This window comes from Plectrocnemia conspersa, unplaced genomic scaffold (assembly GCF_051122295.1).
Source record: "Plectrocnemia conspersa isolate PC_06_02 unplaced genomic scaffold, ASM5112229v1 ptg000010l, whole genome shotgun sequence".
Taxonomy (NCBI): Eukaryota; Metazoa; Arthropoda; class Insecta; order Trichoptera; family Polycentropodidae; genus Plectrocnemia; species Plectrocnemia conspersa.
This window is the reverse complement of record NW_028277174.1, coordinates 1,846,504-1,865,011: the sequence shown is the minus strand read 5'-3', so window position 1 is coordinate 1,865,011 and position 18,508 is coordinate 1,846,504. Positions and strand designations below refer to the sequence as shown.

The 18,508-nt window shown below is 29.3% G+C and overlaps 1 long non-coding RNA gene across 3 annotated transcripts in view; it reads right to left on the bottom strand.

Moving 5' to 3' along the window:
• Positions 1–208: 208 nt before the first annotated feature.
• Positions 209–18,508, bottom strand: part of LOC148230295 (uncharacterized) — a 36,940-nt gene continuing 18,640 nt past the window's right edge. The window contains exons 2-6 of one of the 3 annotated variants that reach the window (XR_015811138.1): positions 11,445–11,532; positions 9,303–11,354; positions 6,508–9,224; positions 4,353–5,960; positions 209–786 (exon numbers count right to left, since the gene is read on the bottom strand). This is a non-coding gene — a long non-coding RNA (uncharacterized LOC148230295). Of the gene's footprint in view, positions 787–4,352; positions 9,225–9,302; positions 11,355–11,444; positions 11,533–18,508 lie in introns of all 3 variants that reach the window. The other 2 variants (XR_015811137.1, XR_015811139.1) reach the window with 2 other exon arrangements.

The window sequence follows — 18,508 nt, the reverse complement described above, 5'->3', positions numbered from 1 at the left end:
GTAAAATATTTTGTCTACAGTAGGGCAAAATATTGCATGACAAAACTAGAATTAGTTTCTCAACTCCTGATACGCCGTAATCTTCTTATGCACCTGCAGGACCAGTAGATCTATGAGGTCCATCAGGTGTTGGTGGACATTTAGCAGACTAAATGTCCACCAAGCACAGATGCTTTAGCTAATACCTAAAATAATAAATACACAAACATTTTTCTACAAAGTCTTAATTTTAAGGTCAATCAAAAATACATAAGTTGTCATCATAAGTAAATGCTTTAAAATGTGTTTTTATACTTAAAAGAGAAAGCCATTACGCATACAATTTGATTTAAATGTAAAGCACGTTATACAGAGTGGTCTTTTGCTATTGAATATGACGTTAACTTGATCAAATTTATTTTATCCGTCACATGCGTAATGTTTTCCAGTGCATTATATGGTTAAATTATTTAAATGATTTTATTTCTGATCTGTAAAAATATAGTTAAACCAGTGTAACTTTTATATTTGTTTAGTCGTTTGTGTGCTTTTTTGTATGGATATTGAGTTATCTTTTCATCATGTTATGGATACTAGCAGATTTGTCCAGCCTGGCAGATGCGTCCCCACCAACAGACGCGAAGATACGACCTGAGACTCCCGAGCACGATCATTGCAGCAAGAGGCACTGCTTCCATACGCTGTCAGTGCCACCTACAAGATCCTTAAGGATCTTCCACGGACATCATCCCTGCGCCAGCTACTCCACCGCTGCTCGGAGAAATCGATTATCGCCCAGTATAGTAGCTGCAATATATGTAAAATAATCTAATAAAATTATCACTAGTTTCCACCCGCGACTCTTGGGGTTACTAACACATCACTATGAAATAAATATTAAATATAGATATATATTTATACATTAGACTCGGCGGTTGAAATAAAAGACAAAACACTTTTTCTTATAATTATTCATTTAGTTTCTAATTTAATTATAATATTTTACGAATATATCTTATACTAAGTAGAAGGGAATATTTTCCAGTCATTGGCGAGCGATAAGGGAAGACTGTCTGGACCTAGCACTACAGCGCTTTTACATTATAGGTCTGATTTGAACTATGAAAATACAGCAGAACCTCGCCTAAGGAGCACCTAGCATAAAATTCTTCTAACGAGCAAAACAAAGCACCTTTTAGCATTACGAGTGAAGAGAATAATACTGGAAAGTCCTTGATTGTGGCAAAACCGATCTGTAATAAGGTTTGTGAGCGTAAGATATTTAGCTGTCATTTTACATTGCTTAATATAAAAAAAAATGTTTCGCTTAACAAGTGTTTTGCTTTACGAGTAAGATTCTGGAACGAACCATACTTGTTAAGCAAGATTCCACTGTATTTATTTCTACTGAATGATAAATCCGGCAAAACACTCTGTCTCTGGCCCATCTGCTTCTGCTCTCATGTTAATCAAATTAAATATTCCCTTTGGACCGCGATTTCACGTTAAATTGAATTAAAACGGACCAAGAAAGAAAAGCATTGTCTTTTTCCGTCGTTTTGCCTAATCACTAAATTCGGCGCTGGAATCGACGTCTTTTTACCGTCTTTGACGAGGGAAAAATTGCAAGTCGAACGGAATTTGTGTAATTTATTTCAGATGTAAAAAGATTTTTTAATACAAACGAAAGGAGAGACTTATTAAGTAGAGCTTACAATGAAGGTTTTATAAATAGATTTTAAATGAAATATTTATTAAATTTATTATAAATAAATCAAACATATTTTACTATAAAATATATGTACGTCATTCTGAAAGTATTTACGTCAATCTTTTTATAAGAGATTTTATAAATTCCAGTTTAATTTAAATTTCATATATAATACATTTTTTTTATTTACAATCTCTCTATACATAAACAATTAGTATTTTTTATTATGATACTGACCATTGGATGCCTCTGCATATTTACTGTTACAAAATCTAATTTATTTTATATAATACTAATTTATTTGTTTATACTTATTTCATTTTTATTATCTGCCACGTCTGTCAGGTATGTCAGATGGTCTAAATCGTTTAAGTCGTCTGGTGTCGTCATATCAAGCTAAGTAGTTCGGTTGCTATTTTGTTTGGGTGGATTTTGGTCTGTCTCCGTATGTCGTGTATTTGTTTGCCATTTCATCTCTTATGAATTCTATGTTAAGGTTGTTATGTATTACGTCATTAAGAACATACCAGTGAGCGTCGACTTTCATTTGTAGAACCTAGTTTTGGAATCTCTGGATGATGGCGATGGTGAAAGCACAGGCACTACCCCAAAGTTGAATCCCGTATGTCCATACTGGTTTGATAATTGACTTGTACATTTTATAGTTATCTGTCTTTCTTTCCTTTAGGGCATTAATGGTTGTGCTGTATTTTTAGTTTGATTAAAGAATCTGCATATTTTGCAAATTCCAACAAAAATATAGATCTTTTAACTGGAATTCTTGAATTTATTAATTTAAAAAATCACTTATTTTAAAAGGTTTTTAGACAAAGACATAGCTAATTAAAATGTTTTTATATCTTCATGTCATGAAAATCAATTTGAATAAAAAGCACAAAAAAGTGTGTTAGATATGAGTACACATGTATTAAAAATAATAACGAATAATAAGTTTTTAGTTAATGAAAAATATAAAATTGGTTGTATAGATACATTTAATGACATAATTATCTATGTCCTTAAGGATGAAGAGTATAAGGAACTTTCACTTTTATATGATATTTGTGGAAAGTTTCAAACATCAAGTGCTGAATGTGAACGTGAATTTATCTTGACAAATGTTATCGAATTTAAGCACGTAATAAATTATAAATACAACATATAGACTATTAATTAAAAATAAGTCATATATATTATTAGAAAAACGAATTAATTTTGATAATATATGTACAGTTTGATGACAATATAAAATTATTAAAACAAATTTATTTGTTAAGAATATTTGTAATACATGTTTGAGATTATAATATTTTCAATACATCTTTGATTTTGAAATATTTGTAATACATGTTTGAGTTTCTAATACATGCTTGATCAACATGTGTGAAAAAAAAACACACTTTATTTTTAACATATATATATATATATATATATATATATATATATCAATTATGTAATTAAAAATAAAAAAGCATATGTGAGGAATGTTTGACAACACTAGAATTTTTTTAAATATTTAGCTGGTAAATATTTAAAGGTTAAAATCAAACGCTCGGTTATATGGTAATTTGCGGTAACCCAACGCGAATTATACACGTGTCCGTTCCAGTCGCTATACATTTTTTTGTTACCAAATTACCAGTATAAATTTATACCATATTCAGCCCAAATGAGTAATGTCCATTTCAACGGCTGACGACCAAAAAAACGTTACCGTGTCCGGCCAAAGCCAGCTTTGAGCTTGAGCAAGCGGCGACCATAAGAGGTTTTTCCAGGCTTAGCTGAGATAAATTTGCATTTAGAGCGCATTTTTATTATTCTCTACTCCAACTTCGATTCACCAATGCAACATAAAATGAACTAACACTACAAAATCCGCATTAATTTACTCAGAATAAATTATCCCCGCTGGATTCTGTGAATCGCCCGTCAACGGATTACTTGGAAAATTTGCTAATTTTGTCCTCCGGGACGATTGGTATATTCTGAGTTTACAAATACAGTTGTTAAGAAAATGGTGAAAGCAATTTCAAAACACAAAAGAAAATATTACACTAATAGATGAAATAAATTTATGTGTTTTAATATAAAGCAAATAATAATATATGTATATACTAACTATTGATGTTATATAATAACATATAATAGCAAAATAAAACATTTAAGAGCATTAGAGAGATATGAATCAAGATGTCTAATAAGATTAAAATATATTAAAGTGATGCATACATTAGTAACGTTAAGTGTGATACCAGATGTATCTGTACTTGAATTATGTAAAGCACTCGAAGAAGCGGATATCTATTGTACAAGGATTACCTTAAATGCTCACTATAGGTCTAACCTTCACTAGCTATAACTAAGGTCAAAATATTGTAATCTGTAAGGCCTAGATTAGCCATACGTTTGGACTCCAGCAGCAGACTCAGAATTATATTATAAAAAAATATGATAAATATACTTGACATATAGAGATCAATATACCGAAAATAACTATCCAATTTAAATAATGCAATAATTTTATGTGCACACCTAAAATAGAAGAGCACTATCTTACATATTTTTTCCAGTAATAATCGACCAAATATTAGTAAAATATTTGCTTATACTATCTTAAATATAATTAAAAAAGAAAAAAAAAATATTAAAACAATATTTATACTTGTGACGTAACAAGTGCCGCTTCAAAATCGATGGTAACAATCAATCGCAACAGTGGTGACCACCGACGTGATTTGGACACGCAATTCTAATACTATTCACGAGATTCAAGACAGCAGAATGATGGTTTTTAATGTTGAGTTAATAATATATAGTGTCAATATCAGTATTTTGTTATCTAACTTTAATAATTCTAAAAATATCTGGCGGTAGTCTTTTTATTTTAACAATTAAATTTTAAAAAACTTTCCAATTACGATTAAATCTCTTTTATTCTAAGATGCGATTTATATTCTTACAAAAAAAAACTCCCAGTAACGATAGACATTTAAAAATAATGGTCTATGTGTGATTTCAACCAAGGTCTTTTAGGTTTTAGTCACCGATTTTCACCACTCTCTATCGTTATACATTTATGTGAATTTATTGCTCGCAAGCTTTTTTGCTGATTCATAGGTAGTCGACGCTTTTTAATATATTACTTCCGAAGCACAAATATTTTATAATTTTCCAGCATTTTGCACGGGTCCCAACTTTTGGGCCCAATGTTTTATTTTTCTTTCGCGTACAGCTTTGAACAGAGCGAGTTAATCGGCTATTGAAGGGAGAAAAAAGTTGGTCCGCCGCGCCGCGCCGTGAAATGTTTGTTCGCAACATGATCCTGTCGCGAGGGGGAAAGGGGAGTGAGATGAGAAGATGAAGAAGAAAAAGAAGAACTTTTATTTTTATTCGTTCTACTTTTCCTTTTTGCTTTATTTTACGCCCGGGCCTCGTATAAAGAGGAGAAAAACCGGCTACGCATTATGACTCTAGAACACTTTCGGGATGTATAAAACTCGACCCTAAGACGTTACGAATCAAAGTTTTTTGTGTTTTTTTATATTATAAAATATTAACATTTTGTTAATTAAATTTGTGAGTTCACTATGTGCTTGATAAAATATCCTTAGTTGTATTTTAAGTGACATTGAGTCAAACATCTTTTTCTGAAATAATAATAATCAGTTCTGTAAGCTTTGTAAACTAAGTGAAATCAATAGAATAAGAAGAAACATTAGCATTATTTACATTGTAGAATTATAAAATCTATAGTTTCGGTAACATCGTTAAGAAGGTCAATTAAGTAAAATTAATGGTATATGTTCCGTCCTGGAAAGACCGCAAGAATTAGGTTGATTTCTGTATATAAAAGAACGTAAAAATATTATTCTTACTATTTTTTTTATAAATATAACCTATTTACGTATTTTCTAGAATTTTTTAAAACAGAATAATTTGTGTTTTATAAATCCATTTTAAAATTTTGGCAATCTGTTTTTTCTTCAGTAAGCAAGTCAATTTATGTTTTATGTATTTAGAAAACAAAGATGAATTCACGAACCAACTTGATTAAAATATTTTTTTTTTATGTAATAAACTAATTTAACAAAAATATTAAAACAAATCTTTATCTGCAAGATGAAAAGTAAATTTAATTAAAATAATACTCAAATAAAATGAAGAAAATTTAGAAAGCTTACAAATTTTTTCGACAGTAAAAAGACATGACAACGATATGATTACATAAAATCAGTACTTAGAGGTTCATACTATCATTAAAAATTTAATGCTATTCTTAAAATGAATATATCCGATTGGATTTTGGATTTGTTTTCAAGTACAAACACAAAAAAATTCCTTAAATTAGGAGAATAAGTAATATATAATTATATAATAATCAAATGAGGAACCAGAATAAAAATTCCGAAAAGTTTCTCAGAAATTTGACTTGAAGAGAGATACCTATACTTTTTCCTGCATTATGGGCTACAGTATCAAATTTTTTTGTTGTGTGCTTTCAAAATATTTTGTCAAACGTGAGTTTAAAGGGGTAACAAATATGTTGACTAATAATAAAATTAATTTAACTGAAATTGGCAAATTCTGTGATTTAAGTATGTTACTATTAAATTAAATTGGTGACAGTATACCTTTACGTTAAAATTATTTTTAACCAAAATTATTGTTTATCTTATTTTTTTTTTAATATTTTTTTGTCAATATAAATCATTTTTTTTCAAAAATGTAGAATTCCTGCGATTTTTTTATTATAAAAATGAGGTAGTGAGTTAAATAAATTTTGGAATCTATGATTAAAACCTTTACCTTACGTAGACCCTGGTTGTTTAAATTTTGGCCATCCCTGATTAGCATTATCAAGCTTCTCTTCTACCATCATGAATATACCTTTAAGCGTCTGTTGAAAGCAAAAAAATCACTCGAGCGACTTGGCGATAAATTGGCAAAAAACGACCCGTAGATACAACGCCTTCGGCCATTTCTCAAATCGCCTGGTGAGTTCGCCGGACTATGGCGCTCATTCCGCGGAACGACCTTAATAACGTTATACACCCTGGCACACGTCTTTGCGGGGGAAGCAATTTCTCGTGGGAAATCACACCTTCCTCCAAGAATACGTGCATTTTCCGGTAGCGCGCTCTTTAATATTAATGGCCGATAAATAACCTAGGCCATGGATTAGCCGTAGACTGGCCAAGTCACCTTCGGCGTCATCGACTTATTAAGGGGTCAACGCCGGCGGCGGGGGTCCGACCCATTTCGTGTCCGATTGTTAATTGTCGTGTCACCAAGTATACTACATCGGCCACTCACTCGGTGCTGAGTAAACTCAAGATCTGAGTCAGGTGGGTTAGACGTGTGTTATGTTTGCGGCGAGGTTACGTGGCTAAGGGATATGTGTTTTTAATGGCGACTAGAATGAATGATTTGTTCTGTAGTTAAACTATTTATTTTTAATTTTAATATGAGAACTAAAATATAGGATTACATATTGATTGCAAAATATTCAACTAAAGATCTAAAAATATTAAAAATGTGCTTCTTTCTCTTAGTTGTCTATATCAAAATATTTTTTGTAGTACTTTATTCCATAATCATAACAATGTTTTTCAATTAAAATAATTATATATAGATACGCCTTCCTTCACTAAATTGTGTTAAACCAACAACATGGGTTTCGTCTCACCAGTGCAACTGTTACTAACATTCGGTCTTCCACTAAAACGGTGAAAAAATACAAGTAGACGCCGTATATGCGGAAATTGAAAAGGCCTTCGACAAGGTTTGTCATGTGTTATTTTTAAAAAATAGTCGGAACTTTGTTGCTTGGATGATTCGTAGAGAGTTTGTTACCTATGGTGGAAGACTGTCAAAAAAGTATTTCAGCTCTTTATGGGTTCCTCGAGGGTCCAACCTGGGCCCTCTTCTCTTCATAATATTTATTATTAACACATACCAATGGTTCTAGATCTATAGTGAATTATAATCAAATCATCACTTAATTTATTATTTTTTCTCCCATATTTTTCTTCTTTCTATTGCCTAAACTGTAAAGCGTTTTTACGTATTTTTATTAAAAATATTAGCCACCAACGTATTTTATTAAATTGTGAAAATAAAACTTCAACAAACCAAGACTATTTTTTTTCTTTGTGTAATTCACAGTACAATAAACAACTAATATGAATAAAATATTTATGTCTTGAAATAAAAAATATAAAAATGTAACATAAACATAACAAAAATTTGCGATGCACACTTATTTTTGAAATAAGCGTTAAAAAATAATAAACCTTTTAAACATTTTATTTAGTTCAACTAACGAATTCTGCGAATTTTAGTCATGGTATACACGGCTGATAACAATTGTATTCACAAATATTTTTCAAATCCGTTAAAGCATATTTTTGTATAAAAGAAGTGTTTTATTGTCATATTTTCGTATTTTATATTCTTTTATTTTTATTAAATTGTAAACATAAATTAAGTTTATTTAATAATATAATCAATTGCTATTTTTTTTCAATTCCAATGTAATTTTAATAAATAAATAAATAATTAGTAAGTGTTATTGGTGTATGCAAACATATCTTAAAATAGATAACAAATATTGTAGTAATACATATATAAAAAAAAAACACTTACATTGAAAGCTGTTGTTCTAAGTGACAAAATCGATTCAAATTACACTAGTGGCGAAAGATTTCTTCAATCTCCTATAAAATTTAAAGCAACCCATCGCGAGAGCGCGAGGAGCGTGCAGGTAGTACAGATGGTTATATAATTTATTTTATCTTTCACCCCGCCACATTCTCATCCGGTTCCGGGTCATTGCTTCCACTTTCCTCCGAGCAACCCTTCCGGGCGACGGGAATTCCAAACTACGCGAGCGCGGTTCTCGCTTTCTTTCCTTTTATTATTCCAACATCGCATATTTTCATAAATTTCCACATTACCCCTAATATAAAAATACTCTCGTTTCCTCTCCACTCGCATCTATCTTCGCTTCTTCAATGGGTGACGAATGCAAATGAATATTAAATATATATCATGGTGGATTTTCTTGCACGAAAGAGGAAGTTTCAGCAATAACAGAAGCGTGTTATATGCGCTGCAATTTCCATATGTCAACCCTACGTAAGTCGCGATACTTTATGCTATTTTATTTTTTATATATATTCCTTTATTCTTATGAACTGTGGTATAGGAGTTTTATTAGTAAATAATTAAATGTATTTTTTACCTTGCCTTTTATTGAATATAAAATTATAATAATTTATCCCGATTACAAAAACCAATATAAATTAATATTAAGAAACAAATTAAATTTGCCAACTATGCTACACAAATCACTTTTCAAAACCAAATAAAAATGGATGACCAACCGATGGAAACTTTGGTCATCCAAATCTAAAAAGATTTGGTTTTGAAAATCTCCTTTCTATTCCTAGCAAGTCGGCGATGGCAAATAAAGTGTTCTTGTAACAGAATAAGGACCATTTTTTGAAATTCTAGCGAACCATAGTACTCCTTGCTATTTGATATAATTAAAAAAATAATTTAAAAACTTATGCAGATCAATAAAAGCGTTAAAATACAAATCGTTACTCACTTGGTTGTAACGTCTACTAAATAAAGCGCTTTCTAAAGTTTTAGATTGTCTTAAATATTTGCGATCACGTCCCTTATTCCTTGGGGTTGCGGCAAAAGTCAGCTCCTATGGCACGAGCTATTTAGCTTTTGGTTTTGTTTTTACTTATAGCCATGAGAAGCTGGAAAAAATATGTGAGATAGTTTATATCTATTTAAGGTGCTCACCATAATTGTTTTATTTTAAATATTTCATATTCAAATTCTTGTTTTTATAGTATATAATAAACATTATGACTCATTGGGAAATCCATTTAAGTCACATTATTCAGATTTGTTAATTTTTTTTAAAGCATACACCTACATATATAAATTGACAATAGGTGTTAATGTTAGCTTCGATACTAAAATAAGTCCTAACAAGTCGTTTAATTATTATTTTAAAGTAAAGTAGTAGTGAAAAAACGTTAATTTTAGAACTGATGTCGGTAAAAAAACTATTAATTATATTAGCTCTCACTTGCTAAAAGAAGTGTCATGAAAAAATGAGTAATTTTTAAGTTCTTGCAAACCATTTTATATGCTTTTTGCGATCAGCTTTGGTTAAAAGTGAAATTCATTTTTTAAAACTAAGAAGTTATATAGGTTTTGATAATATTTAATTCTCTACCCAAAAATTTAAAAATAATTGTAATTCTTTCTTTTAATATATAATACAATTCCATATTAAGGAATGCAAGGGCATAAATAAATATTTTATTAGGTTAAGAAATAAATTTATATTATATACTTTCTAATTAATTTATCTTACTAAATTAAAAAAAATATTTAAAATTTCAATGCATTATACAATAATTCTTGAAAGTATTTAGATTTATTACATAACAAGTATAAAAATTGTTGCACTTTTGGCAATAAAAAGGTTTGTGATTCCTGTGCGAGTGGCATTCACTTCCGCGTTGCTCTCAGCTGTGCTACAGATTGGCACAACGCTTGTGCCAACTGTGTGAGATTATGCATGTAGTATATGTGTGCAACTATATTTTCATTTCAAGCAATAAATCTTTCCTTAGCCATTTTATGGGAAATATTTTGCATTTTTATATATCATAGCTTTATCATAATTTTTCTTTGTTGGGCGACCATTGAGAGAAGTTTATTTAGATGCATCAGTAATTTTTAAGTGTCTCTGATGCAGGTTGAGCTCTGGATTCAATAGATGCGAAGAGAGAAGCGGCGGCTCCAGCATCTGTGCTAGTCTGAAGGTAAATCACCTTTCTCTAGGTTGCAGTCCAAATTGAGAACCTCCTGAAGATCTGATTTTTAACTTGAATGTAAATGTTAAAACGTAATTGTCTGTAAAGGAATACTGGTAGGGTTTCAGAAAAGTCCTCACACGAGATGTCTGTGAGAAATTGATTTTCAGCTGCCTGCTTTCTTTTTAATATATCCAAAGCTCCCTGAATGGGAGATTTTGTTGTCTGCCCTGCTTCGATGGTATAATTAAAAAGAGAAAAAGAGTCTTATTTTATAAAAATTGTGTTCGGCTGCTAGAGCAGATAAAAAACAGCCGTTTTTAAACAATAAAAGCAATTTTGAATGCATGCATTATTTTTTTTTGAGATGACAAATATCTTTATTTTTTACTGATTTAGCGCGGATACTTTAACTGACTTACGCTGTTACAAAAAACATTTTTAGATGATTAAAATACTTTGACATCAGCTTAACTGACCTTTTTAATGATTAAATAGCTGAGTTAATTCCTGCAATGGTAATTTTGCTTTCAATGGTTTCATTGTTGAACCCAACAATGCCACTCAAAACATCTCTAATCAAAACTGGTAAAATTTAAACTCTATATTGATTTTTGTAACACGCTTTTGTGTACCAACGCTCGTCGTCGTGCTAACAAAATATAATAGTATAGATAAAAAATTAAAAAAAAAACACTTTATTAAAAATAATAATGATACATCTAAAAGTAATGTACAACTTTACTTATACCCAATAGACAGTAATTGTGTTTTGTAAAGTTATCCTGCTTGGCCCTGGATAGATTCAAACCTTTTCTCTATTTATTAAAATGAATTATATTTATTCTGTTATAATGAATTTATTTTATTACTTGGATATATTCAATATTTTTATTTTTTGTTCTTACGTATTGCAGTAGCACTTAATCGGCCTCCAGCACGTCGCTGCTTAATTTAAAAGTTGAATGTTGAAAAGTTGACAATAGCACAGTTGACCTAAAAATGGCAGTGAAAATGTCGCGTTTCTAATGTTTACTCGCTTAAGAGGATTTATTATTAATTAATTTAATTATTTTAATAAAATAAAATAAAAAATGCTTATATAAATATTATAAACATTAACATAATATAAAAAAATACCTAAATAATATAATTCTCGTGAAAGAGAAACATATTTATTTTTTGTTTTATAGTATAGAATATGTTGGTATTAACGCTTACACTATTTTTTAATCACACAGCACTTCTGCTTTAAGTTTAATGAACTGATAATGTTATATGATTACAAGTAATAAACTATGAGTTACCAATTATTTTCAAGTTTGACATTGAGTTTTTTTTATCTTAACTCTATACAAATATTCGTCTTGAACATACGTTGTATTTATGGAATATCACGTATCAATAAATTTGCATTACATATGGCACACTCAAAAACGTGCCAGTACATTTGCACGTACACACTTTAAAATTTGAAACCAATTTCAGTAAAACCTTTGCATACATTTTCTATATAAAAGGTATTTATATTTGTCAGTTTAAAAAAAATACTAAAGGTTAATGTTAATATTAAAAATATTTTTCTAATTTGTAGTGTACAAATTAGAAAATTGCTTGTAAACTAATTTGCCAACCAACCAGCTTGTACACTAATTTGTTTTTTCCTGATTATTTAAAATATTCATATATAAAGTTTTTAGATTAGATAAATATATATTTCATTTATTATCTATTATTAAATTATAAATAGAAAATATGAAACATGTATAAACTTTAAACTATTTATGTAACTTGTTTAATTTCACATTTTGACTAAAAATAAGGTAGGAATACTTCATTTATGATGATTTATATTTTAATTAAATAGCATTATATGTATATATATATATATATATATTACTTGTAACTAAGTATTATTTAAATATAAATAGAAAAATAATATTTTTGATTCAATTATTAACTACTATACATATGGTATATTAGATTGCTATATATAAAGTATCCTATTTTTACTTAGTAGAAAATAGAGAGTGTTGTGCTCTCTTTTATTTATTATTTATATTTAAAGTCAAACTTATTTTTATGCGTCTTATGCACTATTATAATAAAATAAGATTTACGTTACTTTTTTTGTATTTCAAACTTAAACACAAGGTGGCGCAGTTCACGAAAACATAAATTTCTGATTTCGCGAAGGTACTGTTAGTCAGAGAACTGTGACCCAAAAAAATACCAAGTTGATACTCTTAAAAGCCATATTATGATAAATTAAGTGTGAATTAAAAATATTACCCAGTTTACTTAAATAAGAAGAGTGAGATCAAACCAAACTAGAGAGAAATGGTAAGATTGGATCATGAGCTATATATATTAATATGTATGACCCTGCATCAAATAGCGTTGTTGTGCGTAATATTTATCATTATTGAATCGTTACATATAAAGATGCATTAAAAGCGGTGCTAAACATTAACGCTAATGGTACTAAATTAGCTTTCTCTTCTTTTTGTTCATGATTCGTATGAGGGCGGGTATAAAATACGACTCTCGAACTGAAACAAATCACTTAAAAACATCAAGACTCATTAGCAATCTGTCATAGATTACAAGTTTAAAGACTTGATAAATTGTCAATATTTCAGGTAGATAATTATTATTTTCTTGATTTTTCGATAACTATCGATTATAATAAAACTTTTCAAATCAATCACTGGCACAGTTGTTAAGGCAGAGCCATAGTTGATAACCGTGTTCGTTTAAAATTTCTCGCTTTACTCGTGGCGTATTTCTTAATTTAGAAAGAGCTTTCTTGGCTTTTAACAAGCTAAAAATTTACGACCGGGATTCTGGCGCGTGGCCCGCTGGATATTTGAAAAACACCGTTTTACACTTAACACGCCGTTCACTTGTAATACCAAAGTTAAATTATATCATCTCGGACTTATCAAATTAGCTTTGATAGATGTTTAATACGAGGCATCTTACTCACTCTCTCTTTATATGGTATTTTTTTCACTAAAAAACTTTGTATATTTTACTTTATTTTTTATTTTAAATAAAGCTTTAGTGGTTCACAAAAACTCACAGATAGTTGCAGGGAATTTACTAATTTAAGGATCGCTCACGACAGATGCATACATTCAATTATATTTTTGTTTACCCCAACGGTCAGGAAGGGTTACAACAGAACAAACTGTTAAATTATTCATGAACCATCCCCGAGCACAGCATGAAGGTTTTGTTGATCTCTTTGGCCGGCTAGAACTTTCTTTCTTCACAGGGATAAACTCTAGTGTCGGCCTTCCATTAAACGGGGGTCGAAATAATTTGCCACTCCCATACATATACATACTATAATTCATACATAACGGTGGTAAACATTACCTACAATATTTTAAGTTTTTTTTCCAATGCATATGTAACCAAAAAACTGCTGAAATGCCTATCCAACCGAAAAAGCGATTTAAATTTGGTAAACAGAATTTAATTTATATTCATGGAAAAATACTTATAATTTCATAGTGTCAGATTATAGACCTAAGCTAGATTTATAGACTATTAAGTCTCAAAACTTACTTTTGTGTTGATTATTACTCCGTTGCGAAAAATTTAGCTAATGCATGTAAAGTTACAACGCAAGATTTTTACCAAAAAAATTTCTGCTAAAACATTTTTCAATATTAAAGATATTCTGAAAGTTAATTAAACATGTATGACACAAAAAATATGCATTCTTAGAACAATACGTTTATTTATTTTTTTATTCTATTATAATTAATTATTATAACATATGTTGTAGGTCTAAGTAATATATAAACACAGGTACAGTATACATTTATCGATATATAATTAAATGTCAGATTTACTCAACTAGCGTAAAAAAGTTGGAAATAGTACTTAGACCCTCCAGGGTTTCCACTCTTACCTTTCACCTTTCAAGCTCGCATAAGGACACTGAAGCAAATGTACGTTTGATACTTTATTACAAATATGATACAGTTTTAGAGCACTTAATGTTCCATGATGAAAAACGGTACGGTTTTCAAAGCGTATATCTCTCGCAATAGCATTGAAGAAAACTTAGTCTAATTATTTTATTTATCTTGTCATATTAAATTCTAAAAGTTTCGTAAGTTTGACTCGAAAGAATATCTTTTCTTGGAACCTAAAAAGCGACTCGTTCTTGGTAAATGATTCATTAAATTGAAATTTGCATTCGTGAGTGGTAAAGTTGATTTTGTAAAGTTTTAATATTTTTGAGAAATTCTTAAGAGTTTGCGGCTCTTGTATAGCGATTTAATGAGAAGGATTTAGCGAAAAATCTTGCTATGTCACAGGAGAGTTAAACTTATATTTACGAAGGAATAATAAGAATATTTATAAGCAAACAAAAAGGTTACAACATCTTGGTATTACAACTATACAGCTAAAATGTTATTTTTATAAATAATATAAATAGTGTGGCAACTCCTTATTATTTTTTAAATGCTAAGATATACTATTATTTTATTATTTAAATATTAAATATCGGTATACTTTTTGAGAACTCCAGATCTTTTACATTTTTCTTACAGTATATACTCTATATAATAAAAAAATTATAAATAAAAACCCTTGGTTGCCAAGGCTGCAAAAAATTGTAATCAGATAGATTATATATTTTATAAATATTTTTAGCATTACATTAAATTTGGTATATTAATAAATTAAAACCCATTAAAACTACTTGCTCTTTCCACTCCACCAAACTTAATTTAGCACAATTGTTTGATGTTGAAAGTTTACTTGTTTAAATTTGTACCTTGTAGAATTATTATGAATATACAATAACTGCTATTAGCATACAAACAACTCTCTCATTTGCAGAATATTTAATTTGAATTAACATTATATATGCACAATAAATCGTGTTAGGCTTAAATGTTTTGCAAATCTATATACATACATATAAGCAGCAATTTATATTCGACAAAACAATGTTTTTAATAATAAAACTGAATAGTAATACAAATATCAGAGTATTTAAGAAATCATCTGACAAATGTCTATGATTCGAAACGAAAGTAGGCTATGGGTTATTTTGGTCGAATCAGCGTAGCTCTGCTGGTTCGATTTTTTTAAAGCAAATGCAAGTTCATACTTTTTTCTCAAGCTCCAGATGAGAATCTAAACTGAAATTATTTACCGAAGTAATAAATAAAATAGTTTAGTACGACAGTATTAGACCATTTTCTTATAAACCCGTAAGAAATAAGGAAAAGTCCAGCACTAAATAGTCATTTTATCCAATGCTGACGATTCGGGGCGGGACCATACTCTTTGTTAATAATTATTACAAATCTTAACAGAACTTTGACGTCTGTAATGGCGTAACAACAGATTTAAAATCAATATCTTATTCCGTAAAATAATAAATTATTTATTGCCGTGTCTGCTCAGCATAAATGTTGCAGCAGAATCATTAATAATAATTATTAAAAGTGGTGAAACAAACTGTTTAAATTTGTTGCGACCGTTCGCTAAACAAAACTACGTTTTTTGGAACCGCATAAGAATTGTATATTGAGAGACAAGATCTTCTTAAAAACTTGGATTGTTAAATTATTTTATATTTATGCACAAGAGATAGCAACAATTGTAGCCAAGTTGATCATAGATTGATCTCAAACAAAGCAGAAAAGACGGCGCACTAATTTAATACCACTACTTTAGCATGACAGATGTTTTTTAAATCTAAAACAATGTGTACCGAAATTTGTTTATGCATCTACTGAAAATGCCGCAAGACATTTTTGGCTAATATTTATTATTTAAAAAAACACAAACGCAGAGACAAAACGAAAATACAAAAAAACTAGTTTTTTAATACACATGTTATAATAAATCTTTGAAAATGTAGCTGCTTATTAAATACTTATTTATACTAATGTATTTGTATTAGGAATTTCAGCTGCCCAACAGAAATTCCACAACGCAGCTGTACATAATTTTTTTTAAGTAGTATATATATTTTATTAAATACTTATTTTTGTAAAAAAATTATAAAAATAACAATTTTATCAAGAGTATTTATTTGCATTACAATAATGTAAATAAAAACTCTTTATATTTTATATTTATATTTGTATATTTTAATTACCACAATCTTTCGCCAGAAAAATTCTAGGCGCAGTTGCACATAAAATAACTTTTAAACAGATTTTTTTATTTATTTCATTTTATTACAAATCTAAACATATTGGCACTGACAAGTTTTCCCAATGCATCATGATAACTTAATTTAAATGAATAATACCGGTTTAAATTTTCACTCCTATTTTCAGTTTGTGTCAGTAAAATTGTGTAATTACTTTCTACTTTGAAAATGTAAGATAATGGCAACAAATTAAATATAAAAATAAAATCTCGGTCAAAATTTTATTATTTAGGGTCAGAATAAATATAAAATGTTTAGAATAAAAATAGCATACGGTCAAAATAAAAATATATGACTGTAACAATTTGAATATTGGAAAATCATAATTAAAATAATAAATGTTTATAATTATAGTTTTCAGGATCAGAATAAATATAAAACGGTGAAAATAAAAATAGCTTTTGGTCAAAGAAAAAAGAAAGAAAGAACATATAAATTAAAAATAAATAATATAACATTTAAAAATATAAATGGGCAATAAATTATTATATCGTATCCCGAAAATAAGAACTAGTCCTTTAGAATATTTCTAATGTTCTTAAACGACAAAAATTTACTATTCTACAACGTCTCTCGATTTACTAAATAATTAAACTTTAGACTGTATTATGTATTTTTATATTTAAACGTTTCAGATTCTGATTTATTAAACTTTCGAAGAAGACACTTGTTGGTTGTAGGCTTCATCCATGTTCTCTGAAAGATGTAGCGATATACCCACAGCACAAACGCTACATTTGATATATATACATATATTTATGTAAATCTTATATTACCAATATGTAATATATAATTGAAAAAGCATTCAAAATTAAGTAATTAAGAAATTGAATGCTTCACCATAATATAAAGTATTCAAGGGACAGTTTTATTTAAAACTTTGGTCCTTCTAATTGCCTTTTGGGTACATTTTTCGTTCGGGAAATTCGAAAAGGATCGACGTATTTTTTTCCTATCTCTCGGCCCGTGTTTGAATAAAATATTTTGCCTTCGAAATTGTTAAATACCCCGTGGGGAGTCGATTGCCAGGGGCGGGGAATCTTTTAAGGTCTGGTCCCTGAAAACCGGACAGGGACAAAGCGGAGTCTTGTCAGGGGGATCGTTTTGGGAGAACGCTTCGGCGTGATGCCTGGCCAAGCGTTAATTCGGCCCGAATCCTTCTCGCCGGGTAATTGACAGGATGTGGACTGAATTCGACCCTCGCTCAAAAGAACCCTGCCAAGAATTCAAAAGGGAGAACTAAATCATTAACTGAGCTCTCTTTGTGTTAATTAACTTGGCGCGGTCAGCTATGATTGTAGTAAGAGGAAGTCTTTTAGCGAAGCTCTGCCGCTACCAGTAAAAAGGAATTACGCCATTTATTATTACGTTTGTATTTAGAATTCATGTAATGAAAAAGAAATCTGATGATATACTATATGTTATTTAGGAGAAGCAGCACTGTAGATGAAGTTGTAATTTAAAAATATTTATTTTAAAATCTTCGAAAAGGCAATTATTAATATTAAAAAAAAAAAATTTGTATTGATTAAAAAATAGTGTTCTTCAAATAAAAACATATATAATATAACGAAAATAAGCAATAAATGTTAAAAAATAATAATTTAAAATTAATAATAAATAAGAAATTATGCGTTGTTACCTACTGCAAAATGATTACTGGTAAATAATATAATACAGCAGGGGTAGCAAAACTTCATGTTGGTACAAACCACAAATAAGAATCTAAAGAGCTACAATTTTTTTCCTGAAGGGCACCAAAAGGGATGATTTTAA